We start from the raw sequence: 20,745 nt of genomic DNA, 5'->3' as shown, positions 1-20,745 counted from the left end.
AAAAATGGGTAGGTATATAGTAGTAGTAGAGAGCTATCTTTTACATGTTACAGTATACGTCCTAGTAAAATCTTAGTGTCTGACTTTTTTCAAATGTATTCACTTCACAAATATTAAAAAAAATTAAATAATATGTATTCATTCTGGTTGGACTTTGAAAAATCAATTCAAACTGTTACAGCAGCTTCTATGCTACCAGGACAAACAGACTTTCCAGATATCTCAGTTGGAAACACAGCCTTGATACCTATATTTGCTGTATGTACTTGGCCTCTTGGCTGCCAAACCCATGCCCATCTGTTCATATGGCAGCTTGCCTGTTCACAAGTTGGCTGGCCTCTTGTACTGTGACAGGAGTTCCAGCCAATGACAGCTAACAAAATGTTTCAGGAGGCAGCTCGTCTTACAGGAGGTCCTTTCTCATGCCAGAGTTAGAGAAGCAGTTGGCATCATACATCCATTTAAACTTTGTTACACCTGTTGACACTTTCGTGCCAAAAACAGACAATACAACAAATGAATTACAGAAAACACAAAGGATTTAATGAAGCTTAAAAATAACCCTTCTTACCTTCTTACAAATAGCTGCTTAATTTCACTGCTGATTATTTGCATGGTTGACATTTAAATAATAGTAAGTGAAAAATGCCTTCTAAGTGACCAAAAAAGTGTTTGGAGTAAAATATCCTCCTACATCTTCAGGATTTGGGCCCTTAATGCCCTATATTGTGCAATGTAGTGAAAGTCAATAATTACACTAACTACCTCTTTTGTCTATCTTTTAAAAAGTACAGGCATGTGCCAGTCAAAGAAGGTCCTCTTTAAGGCAGTTTTCTTCTAATGGAGAATTAAGGTAATTATTCCCAATGATTCTGGCTTCTAAATGCAGTGAATTACTTAGATTATCTCTTTGCTAGAAAAGGTAAAGGGTGGGAGGTGGGAGAGATACTTTGTAACATTATTCTCAAACTACATTTTTGTGTCAAATGAACATTAAAAAATAAACAAAAATGCTGCACATTCTAATAAATTATGGATTGAATATAACAAGAGAGTGTGTTTACTTACTGTTATATGCACTTTCACATTGTTTTAATCTTTTGTGATTAACTGGATCTTGTCTTTTTATATTGAAAACATAAAAAATATGATTATATAGTAAAATGAATTGTATTCAATTGTATTATTTCATTAAAATAATAAACAATCTTACTTTCCCTTTCTTTTGTAATTCATGAAGTCATTCAATATCACGGAGATGACTCTTGGAATCAGTCAAAGTAATTATTTTATAATAATTTTATGTTGTTGTTATTATGTATGGATGAATCAGTACTGATTTATAGTTGACTCTCCAACAGGTTTTCATAGGCAATAAGTCACATAAGACACATTTCTTTGGTACTCTTTGCTTTCAGCCAAGATCTATCTGACATTGGATATAATGTTTCTAGTGCCACGACCTCTTCTAAACACAGCTTGTATTTCTGGCAGTTGATGTACTACTGTTCAGTTGAAAGAAAAGAGTACCAGATGAATGTTTATCTGTGTGTCATTGACTGTACAAATACATTTCACTGTGTGAACCAAAACAAATTGTGGCTAATCTTGAGGAGAATCGGAATCCTAGAACATCTGATTGTGCTCAAGCAAAACTCATATTTGGACCAGGAAGCAGTTGATTACATTAGCCCCTTCTGGTCTCCAGCTACCTTAACTGCAGACACATGGTCTTGCAAATTACCAACAACTGTGGGACTAGGATAAGAAAAAGACTGCTTCTCATACTCAGTGGCAGGACTTGAAGGGAGCAAGACTTGTGACAGAAAAACTTGAGGCAGACTGGAGCAAGATCGTGCTGAGAGCAAGACCCTGGTGATGGTGGTAGAGAGACTATAGTATTGTTGTGGAGAAATTGTGACAAGATGCAACTTGAGGCTTCTAGCATTTGTGCTTGCCTCAGTCAAAATTTTTTTATTATTCTTAGAGTCTCTTAACAAAAGTTTATAGAATACTCCTGGGCCTCCACAATTTAAAAAACTGATAGTCCAAATACAAAATTAACAAAAGACATGGAAAGAATTTTCACAGAGGAAGATTTTCAAATGACAAACAGACACATGAAGAAATGCTCCAAATCACTGGTAATAAGAGAGATACAAATCAAAACCACAGTGAGGTACCATCTGACTCCAGTAGCAGTGGCAAGTTTAACAGAGTAGCAAGTAATAAATGTTAAGAGGATGTGGATAGATAGGAACTCTTATATATTATTGGTGGGATTGTAAAATGCTACGACCACTCTGGAAGAGAGTTTGGCACTTTCTCAAAAAGCTGAACAAATAAATTCCATATGGACCTGCTATTCCATTGCTTGGAATATACCTCATGAAAATCAGAACTGAGGTTCAAACAGAAACTTGTACACCAATGTTCATAGCAGCATTATTAATCATCACAAGAACATGGAAACAGCCCAGATGTCCAACAATATACAGATTGATTGAAAAGTTGTAGTACATACACCTAATGGAATACCACGCAGCACGCAGGAGCAATGATTTTGCAAATTACTACCTAACATGGGAGGAACTGGAAAGCATTATGCTGAGTGAACTAACTCAGTCCCAGAAGGACAAATACTGTGTAAAATAATTATTGCAGAATCAGTATGAGGTTCCAAAGGGATGGGAGGGTGAAAGCCTAGAGGTGAAGATGGGTGAGGGGTGGGGTGGAGTGTTAATCATGGAGTTACACAATTTAATGCATACAGGGTAGAAGAATGGAGTCGATCTTTTGTGAAAAACAATGTATTTAAACTTTGTAAACAAATCAATATTTGAAAAAAAGTAGAAATAAGCTAAAAAGGTTTGGGGAGATTTTTGCTGGATGCTTAAAGAAGAAGCTAACCTATGACTGCTCTAAGGGAAATGTTGCTGGATGATTTGAATTTGATTCCTGAAATGAAACTAGAGTCCAGACTAATTGAGGAATTGTGCCCTGGAACTTGGGCTAAAACTTTAACTTGTATTGGGTGATATTCATTACTTTCCCCACTCTCCAACTTCCTTCCATCCTAAACCTCATTGTTGGTACCATATCTGCGGGTCTGTGAGTCGGCAATGAATACATGAACCTCTTGCTGTCAGTGCGGCTCTGGAGGTGCCATGGAGCTGGGCTATGGGTTCCTTATCTGCTTTCTGCTTTCAGGTAGTTTATTCTTACTCACTCTGGCTCTTTCAGAAAGATGCTCATGGCTGTGCCTCTGTGTCCTATTGTCTACTCTTTAGATAAATAGTCTAGTCATACTCTTCTTGCTGCAGCAAGGACTGTACAACAAAACCCCTTCAGGACTTCCACAACCTCTGAGGTTGCTGAGATTATAGATTCCTTTCTGCAGCAAAGGATACCTTTGCTATCATTATTGTTTGTTCCTGAAATTTGGATTTACACTGGTAAACTCACTCATGAGTCAATTTTTAAGGAATAAATGATGGACTTGGTCTCCTTAAATAGATTCATAAACTGGAGTAGGAACCTCTATAACCACAACTCAGGGAATTACACATTCAGTGTGGTTGATAAGTATTTTGTGTGCTGTTTATAATTTTCCCCTTGATAACTACAATATAATTTTGCATGTCAACTGCATGTATGATGAGAGTGTTACCTGATGCTCAAAACAACATGCCTGTGAGACCAAGCTGATATTTTATCCTTCACAAGACATAAAACAGCAACCAGAGTTCATGTGGATTTATTGCTAATAAGACGCTATGCTAACTTCCTTAAATTCACACCTCATTTGATACTCAAAACAACAAGTGAGATATTTGTGTCTTCTTTTTACAGATAAACAATCTAACACAGAATTTAAATAATTTACTCTAGCCCAATAAACAGTAAGTGGTAGATTGAAGTTTCAAATTCATATAGTCAAAAGTGTCAGCTTCCACTGTTTAAGTTCATCTCTGGTCTCATCACCTTTGTTTCATATTCTATGTTCCAATGTGTAATGAACGTTTTAAAGTTATTCCAATATACCCTTCCTCTTTCTGCTTAGATTAACCATCTTTTACTCATTCACTTGCCGTAGATAACTTCCAGTCTTCTTTAAGGTCCAATAGTGATCTCATTCTTTTCTTTCGTTTGATATCAAAGTACTTCTTGAGTCCTCAATTTTAAGTTGAGAGTTGCTTCTCCAGGCCCCAGTACAGCTCTGTAACAGCATTTTGCATTTTAGAGACATTGATTAGAAAATATCTCTCATCCAAATGAAATCATAAATTATTGAAAATTGGGGTTTTTATAATTCTATCTTGTTTACTTTGTTTATAAAATATTTAACATAGTTTATGTCACCTGATAGACCCTAATTACCTTCTTTTCATCATTGAGTCATTCAACACCACCTATATGGTAGGCGCAGTTGTAGTTCTTAGAATACAACAGTTAATACAACATATACAATTCTTGTTTCCATGGAAATTATTGGGGGGGCAAGGATTGTGCTAAAAAGTGAATGAAAACAGTTTAGTAAAACTAAATGCATTGTTGTTGTTATGTGCCATCAAGTCAAGCATGATTCATATCAACCTTATGAACAACCAATCTGAACCCTATCCTGTGCTATCTTCATCATCTCTGTCATACTTGAGCCCATTGTTACAGTCACTGGGTCAATCTGTCTAGTTGAAATCCATTCTCTTCCATTGATCTTTGCAAGTATGATGTCCTTTTTCAAAGAATAACCCTTTCTAACAACATGCCCAAGGTATGTGAGTCAACACTTCGTCAACTTTACTTCCAAGAAAGACTCTGATTTTATCTTCTCCATGACATATTTTGGGCATGTTGCAAGGAGGGACTGGTCCTTGGAAAGGGACATCATGTTTGGCAGAGTGGAGGGGAAGCGAAGGAGAGGAAGACATTTGGTGAAATGGATCGATTCTGTGACAGGAGTGGTGGAAATAAGTGGATTTGAGATGGCTAGGTTGGCACAGGATAGAACAGCATTTAGAGCTCTTGTACATTGGGTCACTATGAGTCGCAAGCAACTCGGTGGCACATAACAACAACAACAACAACAACAATGATAAATACATTTGCTCTTTATGGCAATCCATGGCGTATTCAGTACCCACCACAACTCGAAGACAGCAATTATTTTTCTAACATTTGGAACAATCCTTTTCAAGCTCCTAAGAGCTTCTAAAAGCACAGTAAGTTATTGAAAAGATGGCTTGAATCAGGCATGCCTTAGTCATTAAACTGACGTAATTGCTCCTCAGGACTTTTAAGAGTTCCTTTATAGAAGACCTTCCCAATGCAAAACATTTGTTTGATTATTTGATTCCTGATGCCAAGGTTATTGATTGTGGATCCAATCAAGATGAAATCATTGACAATTTCAATCTTTTCTCCATCTATTGTTATATTGCCTATTGCTCTGTGGTGAAGATTTTTGTTATCCTGATGTTGAGATGTAAACCATTGTGAAGGCTTTAGTCTTTTAATCTTCTGTAGCAGTCGGCAAGCAAGGTCATATCCTCTACATAATACAAGTTGTTGATGAGTCTTTCTATGATCTAGAGCCCACATTCTTCTCCATAGAGTGTAATTATTTACTACAAATTTAATAGGCATGGAGAAAGGATACAACCCTGACACACACCTCTCTTGATTTCAAAACCATGCAGTGTTCCATTGGGACAACAGCTTCTTTATCTAGGTAAAAGTTTCATATCAGCATGATTTGATATTCTTTTCAATTTCAAGCATAGTTTGTTATGATCCATGCATTCAAATATCCATATAGCCTTTGCATAGTCAATAAAACACAGGTAGACATTCTAGCAAACAGACTCATGAAGAAATGCTACAAATCACTGGTAATAAGAGAGATGTAAATCAAAACCACAATGAGATAACATCTCTCTCCAGTAGAAGCAACAAAGTTTAACAGGGCAGCAATTAATAAATATTGCAGAAGATGTGGAGAGATAGGAACTCTTATATACTGTTGGTAGGATTGTAAAATTGTACAACCAGTCTGGAAGACAGTTTGGGATTTCCTCAGAAAGCTGAACATAGAAATTCCATATGACCTGGATATTTCATATATACCTGAGAATATACCCTGAGAAAATGAGAACAGAGTCATAAATAGAGACTTGTACACAATATTCATAACAATGCTATTCACCATCACAAGAACATGGAAATAGCCCAAATGTCCAACCACAATTGAATGAATTGAGAAAATATGGTACATTCACACAGTGAAATACTACATAGTACTCATGAGTAATGATTTCATAAATTACTACCTAACTTGGGATGGACTGGAGAGTGTTATTCTGAGTAAACTAACTCAGTCCCATAAGGAAAAATACTGTATAAAACCATTATTGTAGAATGAGTTTGAGGATCCAAGAGGGGTAAAAGTGGAATCAGAGGGATGAAACGGGCAAGGGATGAGGGGGTTAATCATAGGGTCGCACAATTTGATGGGTGGGCGTGGTGAAATGGGAAACATATGATGTGAAAAACAATGTAGTCTAACTTTGTAAAGAAACCAGTATAAAAGTAAAAGGGGAAAAAACCCTCAATCGGTAACACCATCATAAGCAGGGGGAAAGATTTGTCAATTATTTTCTTATACCTGGATCCAAAATCAACACCAATGTTAGCATCAGTTAAGAAATCAAAAGGTATGTTGCATTGCGTAAATCTGTTGTCAAGGATCCCTTTTTAGTGCTAAAGAGTAAAGATAACAGTTTAAATAGTAATGTGCACCTGATGAGAGCCAATTGATTTGTATGCATCTGAAAAAAATCAGACAATGAATAAGGAAGACTGAAGAAGAATTGATGCCTCTGAATTATAATGTTGATGAAGGGTATTTAACATCCCTTGAACCGCCAAAAGAACAGACTAATCTATCTTGAAGAAAGTGCAACCAGGGTATTCTATAGAAGCAAGGATGGTGAAACTTAGTCTCACATAGTTTGGGCAAGTTTTCAGGAGGGACCAGTCCTGACAAAGACATCATGCTGGGAAAAGTAGAGAGTCAGTGAAAAAGAGGAAGACCCTCAACAAGATGGGCTGACAGTGATTGTAACAGGGGGCCTGAATATGGCAGAGATTGTGAGAATAACGCAAGATAAAACAAGGCTTAGGTCTGTTGTTCATCAATCACTATGAGTCATAGTCATCTTGATGACACTTAACAACAAAAACAAAATATCAATGAATCCATATTTTTAACAAAAAATAGTTTATGCTTCCATTAATATAACAAGCAAAATTGGTCAGATGCATTTGATGGGGAGTCAGTAGTATAGCGTAACTAATGCATGGTTTTTGAGTTAAACAGACTGAATGTAGACACCAGCTCCTGCAATATTTGTGTAATAATTAACAACAATATCTAACTCAGTTACTTGTTGTTGTTATGTGCTGAGAGTCAAGTGGGACTCATAGTAGCCTTGTTTGTTTGGTTTTTATTAATTTCAATGAACATTTACAGAGATTTTGGACTTCCATTCATTCATTGTTGCACTTTTCTCCCCACCCACTCCGCCCTCACCCCCAATTAGCTCTTCTCCTTGAAAAGCAAAAGAAAAATCTCCTTCATTAGTACACAATCCCCCCCCCGCACCCTCCCCACCCCCACCCTGAGTATACTCCACTCTGCAACCCTCATTCCGAACTCTTATGATAATCATAATGCCCTAAAATATATGACTTTTAAACTGTTCACTCCCTCATTGACTTCAGTGCAGTATACATAATTTATACATTTTTTCTCAGTCTTACCCTCACCTTGACGTCAGCCTCATTCTAAAACAGTGGCACCATACAGTAACCTTTTATACAATAGATCTGAATGAACCCTGTCCTAACCTGAGTAGTCTCACTGTCTCTGACACACCTACCCCAAATATCTCAGTTACTGTGTAAACCCATCTCATCCTGAATTTCCTCTCTTGTGCTGTCCACCAACCCATCCAAGAATGATGTCCTTCACCAAGGACTGTCCCCCTCTGGGCAACATGCCCAATGTATGTGAGACAGAGCTTCAAAATTTTTACCTCCACGGAGCAATTTGGGTCCCATATAGACCTGTTTGTTCTGTTGGAAGTCCACGGTATGTTCAATACTTCTCACCAGCGTCACAGCTCTACAGCTTCCATTCTTTCTCTGTCATCTTTATTCATTATCCACTTTCTGATGTATAGCAAATGTTCACAAAGTCATTGGTCTGCATCAGATGTTATCATAATCTTTAGATTGACATGGTTGCTCTTCAGCACTCTGGAGAGGTCCCTGACAGTACATTATCCCAATGCAATTTGTTTGGGTTTTTTTCTTTCTTTATTTACTGACTGCTGGTGGCAAGGATGTTAATTGTCAAAATGAGTAACATTTAACAATCTCAAATTTCTTCTCCATGCATCATGGTGCTGCCAATAGGTCAGGTGGCAAGAATCTTTATTTTCTTGATGGACTATAAACTTCATTAAAGAAAAGTTTGGAGGAACTCTAGAAGTCCTAATCCACAGCGTAAGTAGTCTTCCCAGCCAGCCTGAAAAATCTACAACCAGGAAAAGATAAAATAGATGAATGGGACTTTTCTAAGAATCAAATCCCTATGCACATGCAAAAACTTCACCAACAGGTAGAAAGAAAAGCCACAGACTGGAAAAAAAAAATACATGGTAATGACATGAAACAACATATGAGCAAAAGCCTATGGCGATGAAGGAAGAAGTTCAGGCTGTTTTGAAGGAAATAGCAAAAAATAAGGCCCCAGGAATAGATGGTATACCAATTGATACATTTCAGCTAACATATGCTGCCCTAGACGTGCTCACCAAGTTGTGCCAAGAAATTGGAAAACAACCACTTGGCCAAATGTCTGGAAGAGATCTATATTCATTCTCATTACAAAGAAGGGTGACCCAACAGAGTGTGGAAACTATAGAACAATATAATTGATTTCACATGCAGGCAAGATTCTACTGAAGATTATCCAAAAACGACTAAAACAGTACATCAGCAGAGAACTTCCGTCCAGGCTGGGTTTAGAAGGGGTCGTGTTACTAGGGATATTGTAGCCAATGTTAGATGGATCTTAGCTGAAAGCAGGGAATACCAGAGGAATGTCTATCTGTGTTTCATTGACTATTCAAAGACGTTTGACTGTGTGGATCATAACAAACTATGGCTGACTCTGAGAAGAATGGGAATCCCAGAACACTTGATTGTGCTAATGCGAAACCTATACTTGGACCAAGAGGCAGTCATCAGAACAGAGCAAGGAAACACTGCATGGTTCAAAATTGGGAAGGGCTTACTCCAGGGATGTGTTCTGTCTCCATACCTTTTTAATCTGTATGTAGAACAGATTATCCAGGAGGCTGGGCTCTGTAAGGAGAAATGTGGAGTCAAGTTTGGTAGATCTATCAACAATCTGCATTACGCAGATGATACAACCAGGCTTGCTGAAACTGAGGAGGACCTGAAGCGCTTACTGTAGATTATTAAGGGCTTCAGCCTCCAATATGGATTGAGGCTCAATGTCAAGAAGACAAAGATTCTCACCACTGGACCATTGGCAGCATCAGGATGGTGAAGAGACTGAGATTGTTCACAGCTTTAGTTTGCTTGGCTGTACAGTCAACACTCTTGGCACCAGTACCCAGAAAATTAAAAGGTGTAATGCCATGGGAAAGTCTGCCGTTACGGACCTCTCCAGGGTACTGAAGAGCAATGGTGTCTCTCTGGAGACTAAGGTGCATCTGATACAGGCCATGGTCTTTGCTATCACTTGTTACGCATCAGAGAGTTGAACAATGGCCATGGAGGATAGAAGGAGGATTGATTAATGCCTTTGAGCTGTGGTGCTGGAGAAGAGTATTGAGGGTGCCATGAACTGCTAGGAAAACAAACAGATTCATCCTGGAAAGAGTTAAGCCAGGCTGCTCCTTGGAGGCAAGGATTCTGAGGCTCCATCTAATATACTTTGGACATATTGTAAGGTAAGGAGGGACTGGTCCGTGGTGAGGAACATCATGCTTGGGAGGGTGGAGGGACAGCGCAGGAGGGGAAGACCCCCTATGAGGTGGATTGATTCAGTTTCTGGGTTAATGGGGATGTGAGTGTCAGAGCCAGTGCAATTGGCACAGGACTGAGCAGAGTCTAGGGCTGTTGTACATAGAGTTGCTATGAGCAGCAAGCTACTCGACGGCACATAACAACAACAATAACAATGACATGTCAGATAAGAGATTTATATCTAGAATTTATAAAATATTCAATCACCACAACAAGTTAAAAGGAAACAACCCAATTGAAAAATAGGCACAGGATATGGTCAGACACTTCACCAAAGAAGACATTCAGATGGCAAACAAACACATGAAGAAATGTTCAAAATTCCTAGCTCTAAGAGAGATGCTAATCAAAACAACTATGAGATATTATCTCACCCCAGCAAGAAGAGAAAAATTTAGTAGAACAGCAAACATCAAGTACTGGAGATGTTGCAAAGAAACTGGAACCCTTATTCACTGCTGGTGGGAGTGTAAAATGGTGCAACCACTATGGAAGGCAGTATAGCATTTTCTCAAAAAGTTGCAAATAGAAATACCATTTGACCCAGCAATTCCACTACTGGGAATTTACCCTACAGAAACTATAACTGTCACCCAAGCAGATATATGCACTCCCATGTTTATTGTGGCTTTGTTCGCAGTAGCGAAAAGCTGGACACAACCCAAGTGTCCATCAACAAATGAACGGATAGAAAAGCTCTGGTATATTCACACAATGGAATACTATGCAGCATTGAATAACAAGGAACTCATGAAATATTATGCAAAATGGATGACCCTGGAGGACATTATGCTGAGTGAAATACCTCAGTCACAAATGAAAAAATATTGCATAGGGCCACTGTTGTAAAATGGGACTGACATCAGGGTTGAGGGAAGACAGAAAAGGAGGGGAGGAATGATGTATATTGCACTGAAACAGATGAGGGAGAGATCTGTTTAAAAGAGATATATGAATGGGTATTCTTGTCATTACAGAAGTCCAGAGTGGAGGCTGCATGGTGGAGTGAACTGGGGGTGGGGGGGGAGGAATTACATAACAATAAGTTTTTCTTTTTCTTTTCAAGGAGAGGAGTAATTTGTGGGGAAGGGCTTGGGCAGGGAGGAAAGTGAAACAAGAAATGACTGGAAATCCTAAGTCTCTGTAAACTTTAAAATTAATAAAAAAAATTATTGTGATTTTAATGAAAGTTTATAGAAAGGTTGGGTTTTCATTCATTCATTGTTGTACATTTTCCTCCTTCTCCTTCCCTTCCCTCTCCCCTAGTCCACGTTGTAATGTACTTCTTGTTTCAGGCTGTCTTACGCAGAATACATAACCATACATTTCCTTTGGCTGGTTCTTCCCCTCACCTACTCCAGTACAGCATTTATTATCTATCTACTCTATTCTTGTTCTCCCCCTTTCATGTCAGTTGTGTATTACAACAATGGTGTTATGCAGTATTTACCCTTTTGTGTCTGAGATATTTTACTCAGCATTAAAGTCTTCCAGACTTGTGCATACTGTGAAGTGTTTTACAAGTTTATTGTTTTTCAATGCTCTGTAATATCCATTGAGTGACTGTACCAGTTTTTCTATCCATTCATTTTTTTTTCAGAACTTTGTTATAAATACACATGTTTGGTGAGTGAGGGGCGACAGAAGGCAGAGATGGCGCTGTACAGAGCTGGTATAGGCTTGGAGGCTGGGCGCCGCCGCACAGAGAGGCACAGTCCGCCCAGTGGGGCAGCATTCTGGGGCCAGTAACACTTGCTTGGTCAATGAGAGCCCGCAGAGGGCCCTGTGTGGGGCTGGGGGGCCCGGGCACCCTGGGGCTTCCTGGTCCGAGGTTTCTGGGTGTTGGTGGCAACAGTAGCTCCCTGCTCAGCTCACATCATTCAGGGCCTTGCGGGCAAACTCCGGCAGCACGAAGGCCGCTCATTTTTTGATGAACAGTGGGATATTTCCATCTCTTCTCTATTGTGAGTAACAGCAATAAACTTAATTGTGTGTAGATCTGTTTGAGTTATGGGTCTGGTTTCTTTAGGGCATGTTATTAATAGTAGGATAGCTGAGTCAATATTTCTCTGTCCAATTTTTGAGAAAGTAACAGACTGCTTTCCATAATGGTTGTACTGTTTTATATTCCCACCAGCAGTGAATAGGAGTGCCAAACTCTCGAGAACTTCACCAGCATGTGTTGTTTCCTTGCCTACTGAACCTCCCTATTGTTGCTGGGGTAAGATGATATCTCATAATTGTTTTGATTTGCAGCTCTTGGGTAGCCATAAATTTTTAAAATTTCTTCATGTATTTGTTAGTCATTCAAATTTCTTCTTTGCTGAAGTGTCTATTCATATTTTGTGCTCAATTTAAGAAAGTTGTTCACTTTTTTCTTGTTGAGGTGCTGAAATATTCTCTAAATTATAGATATGAATCCCTTATCAGATATGTCATTGCCAGATAGTTTTTCTAGTCTGTGGGTTTCCTTTATTCCCTGTGGGATAAGTTTTTGATGTGCATAGTGATTTGATTTTTAGAAGGTCTAACTCACCTATTTTATTCTCTTCTCATTGTAGGGTTTTCATTATGCTTGGAAGTCTGCTCATGCTGTAGATTAAGGCTTCTCATTGAACTTTAGGCCACAGAATTCCAAAGAAAAATAACTGAGTATTTTCAGTGGATGAAAGGAAATCTTGAAGAATTGCAAGGTTCTACAAGCAAATACCAAGAGGAATTAAAAAAAAAAAATCAATGCAATGCAGATAAAACCAATGAGGCACTAGAAACCCTAGAAAAACAGGAAACAGCCATCCAGAAGATTAGGACCAGCATTTCAGAATCTGACAACATGTTGGAGGAAAAGATGAAAGTAATCGAAGAGATGGAGCACAGGATCAGCCAAATAGAAGATAGAGTTCTCAGCACTGATCTGCTAGAGCAAAAAGATAAGGTCAAATAGAAAGGTAAATTTAAAAAGCCTAAGAATAATTTGTGACACCATCAAGAAGACTAACAACCACATAATTAGAATTTCAAACAGGAAGAAGAAAAAAAAAGGCACTGAGAAAGTTGTGGAAGAAGTACTAAAAGAAAATTTTCCAAGTATCATGAATAATTTATGTCCCAGAAGTTGAGGGAACTCCATATAAAATAGACCCCAAAAGAAAAATACTGGGAGCTCTGGTAGCCTAGTGACAAGAAGCTGAACTGAAATCCCAAAAGTGCCTGGTTCAAATCCACAAGATGCTCTGCTGGAGAAGGAGGGGCTATCTCCTCCTGTGCCAGTTGGATCCAATTCAATGGTACACAACAGGGGGCAAAAACCCTCAAAAAACCCCCCCACCAATTAGTACCATAGTCCTTTTTTCTAGAATCAAAGAAAAATGGAGATTCTGAAGGCAGGTAGGAAAGAATGAACAATAACCTATAATGAGAGCAAATTAGATTAAGTGCCAATTTCTTAGCAGAAACGACAAAACCAAGAAGATAGTGGATGACATATATCAAACAAAGAACATAAGTGTCAATACGATTGTTGTTGTTATGTGCCATCAAGTTACCTGCGACTCATAGTACAACTCTGAACCCTATTCTATCCTGAGCCAAACTTACTGTCTCCAACACACCCACCCCATCAACACAGTCACTGAGTCAATCCATCTAATTGAGGTTCTTCCTCTTCTGCTCTGTCCCTCCACCGTCCCTAGCATCCATAGTCCTTCTCCAAGGACTGCAACCTCCTTGCAACATGCCCAAAGTATGTCAGATGGACCTACAGAATCCTTGCCTCCAAGGAGTAGCCTGGTTTTGCCTTCCCAAGGATTAACCTGTTTGTTCTCCTAGCTGTGCATGGAATTCAATATTCTTCTCTAGTACTACAGCTAAAAGGCATTAATTATCTTTCAATCGTCACTAGTCATTATGCAGCTTTCTGATGCATAACACATAATTGTGAAGACCATGCCCTGGATCAAACTTTCCCCATTCAGTTTGTCTTTTGATTTTTCTGGCTGCTGGTACCAAGAGTGTTAATTGTGGAACCAAGCAAACTAAAGCTGTTAACAATCTTAATCTCTTCACCATCAGTCATGATGCAGCCAATCAGCCCAGTGGTGAGAATCTTTCTTTTCTTGATGTAAAGCTTTAATCCATATTGAAGGCTGTAGTCATTGACCTTCTGTACCAAGTGCTTCAGGTCATCTTCAGTTTCAGCAAGCAAGGTTGTGTCATTTGCATATCACAAATTGTTGATGAGTCATCCTCCAATTCTGAAGCTCCATTCCTTTTTATAAAGGCCAAACTCCTGAATAATCCGTTCCCCATATAGATTGAAAAGGTATGGGGATAGGACACATCATTGGTGTACACCCTTCCCGATTTTAAATCATGCAATGTTTCCTTGCTCTGTTCTGATGACTGCCTCCCGGTTCAAGTATAGGTTTTGCACAATCAAAGGGGATTCCCATTCTCCTCAAAGTTAGCCACAGTTTGTTGTGATTGTGTAGATCAAATTCCTTTGCATAGTTAATGACACAGATAGACATTCCTCTGGTATTCTTTGTTTTCAGCCAAGATACATCTAATATTAGCTATAATATCCCTTGTATCATCACCTCTTGTAATCACAGCCTAGACACCTAGCAGCTCTCTGTTGATGTGCTATTCCAGTCATTTTTGGATAATTTTCAGCAGAATCTTGCTTGCATATAATACTGTTGCATAATCTCCACTTTCTGTACAGTCACTTTTCTTTGGAATAGCAATAATAAGGAAAATGGAATGGAATTGTCTTCCAGTCAGTTGGCCAGGTGGTTGTCCTCTAGATTGCTTGGCACAACTTGGTGAGCACACCCAAGGCAGTGTTGATTTGTTGAAATATGTCAATTGATATGACATCAATTCCTGGGGCCTTGTTTTTGACCATTTCCTTCAGAGCAGCTTGAGCTTTTTCCTTCATCTCCACAGGCTCTTTCCATGAAATTCTTCTGGGTTAGCCAGTTCTTTCTGGTACAGTGACTCTGTATGATCCTTCTATCTTCTTTTAATGCTTCCTGGATCATTTAATATTCTACTTAAAGCATCCTTAAGTATTGTAACTCAAGGCTCAAATTTGTTCTTCAGTTCCTTCAGCTTAAGAAGTACTGAGTGAGTTTGGCCCCTTTGATTTTCCAGCTCCAACTCTTTACACATTCCATTATAATACTTTGCTTTGTTTTCCCTCATTACCATTTGAAATCTTCTGTTCAGCTTCTTAATTTCTTCCCCTTGTTTTGGCTTCTTGGCACTCTAGGGCAATATTCAGGGTCTCATCTGACATTCACCTTGGTCTTCCTGTTTTTGTAATGACCTTTTTCATTCTACTAGGATGATATTCTTGATATCCTCCCACAGAGTATCTGGTCTTCACTCATGAGTATTCATGGTCTTCAATCAGTTCCTGAGATGGTTTTGAAATTCAAGTGGATTAGACTCAAGGTCAAATTTCCATTCCTGTGAACTTGATTTAACCTTCTTTAGCTTCAGCCTGAACTTGCATATGAGTAGTTGGTGGTCTGTTCCACAATCAGCACTTGGCCTAGTTTTCACAGCTGATATTGAGCTTCTCCAGTGACTGTTCCCACAGATATAACTCAATTTGAGATTTATGTATACCATCAAGTGAAATCCATGTGTGTAGGTTGCGCTTATATTTCTTATAATAAGTTTTTACAACAAATGGGTCAATAATTGGACAGAATTCTATCATTCAGTACATAGCAAAAATAAGGCTTTTAGAATATTTAGCAAATTGTTGTTTTAGCATAAATGTAAATTCCTCAACGTTGTAAAGTAATGTCGTTGTTGGAGGTTTTGTTTATTTTTAATTATGGAAGGTTTGAAATACTCAAAAAAGTAAAAAGAAAAAATTCATAAATTCTCTTGGCTGAAACATATGTGAGAATAAGGAAATAGGCTGTCCAAATAGTTACCATTCTACTGACCAGAATTCTGATGGGTCTAATTCACCCAGAGTTGCCTTGAAAGAAAGTCTTGAAAGTCTGGTTGGCCTGCTTCCTAAAATTACAGCCAGTAAAAGGCTACTGGATGCAGGTATGCTCTGAAATATATGGGGAAGCCATGAGTTGAAATTAAGTGGACAGCAGGAGTTTGGTTTGGAATTTAAATGAATTATAGGTGTCAATAGAACAACGTTGGCCAGCAACACACTGAAACATCGTGTATTACAAATAAATTTCCAAGGTTCTTTGGGTAGTCCAAACAATAATTAAAATCATTTTCTTTGATAACCCCCAGTCAGCCTGGTTAAAGGCTGAGCAGACCAGCCTTTTTGTCACTCACAGCTAATCAGATTATGCAAATATGTAAATTGCAAGTCATTGTTTCTAGACTCTGGACAGATTTTTTTCCCTCTTCTTTTTTATGTATTTCCTTATAAACCATATTTTGTTTATTGGTAGCAGTTTCTATCTAATCAGAAGCCCCGGAACACAGGTTTGCTGGTCTGGTTTTGAAAAGTTATAACTTTGAAAACAAAAAAGCAACTACTGCTGAGATGATTAAGCTCACTGTACCCTCTTTGGCTTTTCTCAAGCTGTAAGTGGGAGGAGACTGCTGCCCATCTTTCTTCCATGGAATGCCTTGAGAGTCCATGGAGCCGGCAAATATATCATTCATATCCATGTATTCAGCACAAGTAGGGTCACCATGAGTTAGCACCAACTTGACATGCACTAACAATAACAACAAATAGTTTAATGTTAACCCTGTTATTTATGAGAACATTTCTGTACAAATCACTAAAATAATCTGACTAACTCTTTGAAGGACGTTCTGGTGGCTTAGTGGATAAAGGTTTGTACTGCCAACCCAAAGGTTGACAGTTCAAATACACCAGTTGCTCCACGGGAGAAAGATGGGAAATCTCCTTTAGTGCGATGTACAGCTTCTGAAAACTTACTGGAGGGCCAGCTATTATTCTTTAAACAGCAATCCTTTGAGGAAAAACTACCATTCATCTTCAATAATTATCAATATTTAATTATCAACATTTTGTCCATTTCTTTCATGTGTCTCTCCATTTCTAGAGTATCTTAGTCTAAATCCAGACATCAAAAATTCATCAGTGAATCCTTCAGCATATGTCTTTATCAGATAAAAATTTTAGCCTAATAATTATAACAATATTACAGCAAAAAATAAAGATTATCAATAAATCTCTATTATCTTATGATATTCTACAAAAGTTCACTGTTTCCAATTGTTGAAATAATATCATTCCACAGATGGTTTGCTTGAAGAAATTGTTAGGATCTTGAGGTGCTAATTCAATTTCACTCAACTTTGTAACCTCATTACCAGCTTACATATGCTTCTTAGAAAGCTATTAGTTTGACAAACTTATTATATCTGTTACCAGATTTCTTTGCTATAGACCACTTTACTCCTCATGAAATTACAAAGAGCATATTTACCTTAATTTTAGATGCCAAGAATCCTACTCTATTCAGTAAATGAATACCCTAAATCTGAGATTGTTGACAACTTTAGTTTGCTTGACTCCGTAATTAACACTCTTGGCACCAGCAGCCAATAAACTAAAATACATATTACTCTAGAAAAGTCTGCTGTCAAAGACCTCTCCAAAGTATTGACGAGCAATGATGTCAGTCTGGAGAACAAGATGTGTCTGATACAACCCATGGTCTTTGCAATCACTTGCTATGCATCAGAAAGCTGGACAAGAACAGAGATAATAGAAGGAGAATCGATGCCTTTGAGCTGTGGTGCTGGAGAAGAGTATTAAATATACCATAGGCTGCTAAGAGAACAAACAGTTTCATCCTGGAGAGGGTTAAACCAGGCTGCTCCTTGGAGGCAAGGATTCTAAAGCTTTATCTGACGTACTTTGGACATGTTTCAAGGAAGAACCAGTCCTTAGCTTAGAGAGGGATGTAATGTTTGGGAGGGTCAAGGGATAGTGTAGGAGAGGAAGACCCTTGATGAGATGGGTTGATTTGGTGACTGGGATAATGAGGGTAGGTGTATCAGAGACAATAAGATTGGCACAGGATAGAGCAGGGTTTAGGAGGGGTATATATAGCGTCTCTATTAAGCGCAAGTGACTCAATGGCATATAACAACAACAACAACAATATATTAATTTTCTCTCAAAACAAAAAGTGCACATAGACAGTATTCTTCAAACTATCAAGGAAAAAGATAGATATTAGGTAGATTAGGTAAAGTATAATATAGATTTGTATAAAATTGAGTTTAAATTGTCATTGTTTTCTTGAATCTTCTCTGACTCTCGTTTTACTCATTTGTAAAGGAGGGAGCTCTGATGGCCTAGTGGTAAGAAACTTCTCTGTATTCTCAAAAGCACACTATTTAAATTTGCCAGCTACTCCAAGGATGGGCAAAATATTCCTGTGCAATTAACCACCTCTAAAAACTTGTGGGAGGGTCAGTTATGGGTAGTCTGTGACTCGATGGTACACAACAGCAACAACAACAAACTGGAAATATTGAAACTATTTTGGAAAGTGATTCAAATTAAATGAAATAGTGAATGTTGTGACACATAGCAACCCTATGTACAAGACCCCTAAACCCTGCTTTATCCTGGACCAACCTCACTGTCCTGACACACCTACTCTCATTACTCCAATTACTGAATCGATCCATCTCATTGAAGGTCTTCCTCTCTTGCACTGTCCCTCCACTCTCACAAACATGAAGTCTCTCTCCAGGGAATGATCCCTCCTTGCAACATGCCCAAAGTATGTCAGATGAAGCTTCAGAATCCTTGCTTCCAAGGAGCAGCCCGGCTTCACCCTCTCCAGGACAAGCCTGTTTGTTCACCTAGCAGTCCATGGTATGTTCAACACTCTTCCTGCACCATAGCTCAAAGGCATCAATTCTCTTTCTATCATCCCTAGTCACTGTCCAGCTCTCTGATGTATAGGATGCAGTTGCAAAGACTAAGACCCAGATCAGGTGCACCTTACTCTTCAGCCTTCTGTAATTGCTCTTCAGTACTCTGGAGAGATCCCTGGCAGCTGACTTTCGCAATTCAATTTGAACTTGATTTCCTGGCTGCTAGTACCAATGGTGTTGACTGTGGAGCCAAGCAAACTAAAATTGTTAACTATTTCAATCTCTTCACCATCCATAACGATGATGATGCCAATTGACCCAATGGTGAGAGTCTTTGTTTTCTTGATGTTGAGCTTCAATCCAAATTAAAGGCTGTAGTCCTTGACCTTCTTCTGCAGCAAGTGTCTCAGGTCCTCCTCAGATTCAGCAAGCAGGGTTGTATCATCTTTTTTTTTTTTTTGCGGGGGGTGGGGGGTTTTGTATCATCTTCATAACACATATTGTTGATGAAATTTCCACCAATCCTGATGCCACATTCCTCCTCGTACAGCCCAGTTTCCCAGATGATCTGTTCTGCATACAGATTGAAAAGGTATGGAGACAGAATACATCCCCAGATTGAAAAGGAATGCAGACAGAATACATCCCCGGCAGACACCTTTCCTGATTTTCAACCATGCAGTGTCTCTTTGATCTCTTCTGACTACTGCTTCTTGGTTCAAGCATAGGTTTTGCATAAGCACAATCAAATGTTCTGGAATTCCCATTCCTCTCACGGTGTGCACCTCTTGTTGTGATCCACACAGTCAAAAGCCTTTGCATAGTCAATAGTCATTATTAATTCAAATTTTAGCACATGAGGTTCATAATGTATCATAACTTATTCTACTTTCTGACTGAAAATGATACCAGATCTAGGGTCACAGACTTTGTATTATCCACAATTACAATCTTAATACTCAGCACAGTACCTGGAATATTAGGTACTCAATAAACAACTATTAATGCCTCTTGTGATCCAGCATTTATTACAAGCAGTATTAAAATAGGACACATAGTCTGTCTCAGCCTTTCCTTGGCTCCCTCCTTTCTGTAACTGTCAATCTGTTATTAAAGAGGCTCTCTCGGAGAGCTTTGGTGGTCTAGTGGTAAGAAGCTGCACTGCAATCCCAGAGGTACATGGTTCAAATCCCCCAGATGCTCTACTGAGGAAGGAGGAACAATCGCCTCCTGTACCAGTCAGATCCGATTTAATGCTACACATATTAAAAAAAAAGCCTCTCTCACTATGCAGGTTTTCAGTTTCAATAGGGAAAACTGCACATTTTTGGTTTTTAAGGCATCAAATGTCAAAAAATCAGAACTAACTCAACAACAGTGAGGTGTGGTCTTTTATTTTTAGTAATGCATTGATTCGGTGAACTACATCGAGTAACTTTCTTTTTTTCCTTTTCTTTTATGTTGTCAGGAGAGGTCAGTATTTAGAAAAGTCATCATGCTTGGAGAGGTTGTTGTTGTTGTTATATGTCGTCGAGTCACTTGTGACTCATAGCAACCCTATGTACAACAGCCCTAAACTCTGCTCTGTCCTGTGCCAATTGCACTGTCTCTGACACTCTGATACCCATTTCATCCGTCACTGAATCAATCCACCTCATAGAGGGCCTTCCCCTCCTGTGCTGTCCCTCCACCCTCCCAAATATGATGTCCCTCTCCAAGGACTGATCTCTCCTTATGACATGTCCAAAGTATGTTAGT

This window comes from Elephantulus edwardii, unplaced genomic scaffold (assembly GCF_000299155.1).
Source record: "Elephantulus edwardii isolate Elephantulus edwardi_28Jun2011 unplaced genomic scaffold, EleEdw1.0 scaffold00069, whole genome shotgun sequence".
Classification (NCBI taxonomy): Eukaryota; Metazoa; Chordata; class Mammalia; order Macroscelidea; family Macroscelididae; genus Elephantulus; species Elephantulus edwardii.
Note: the sequence above shows the minus strand (reverse complement) of the source record.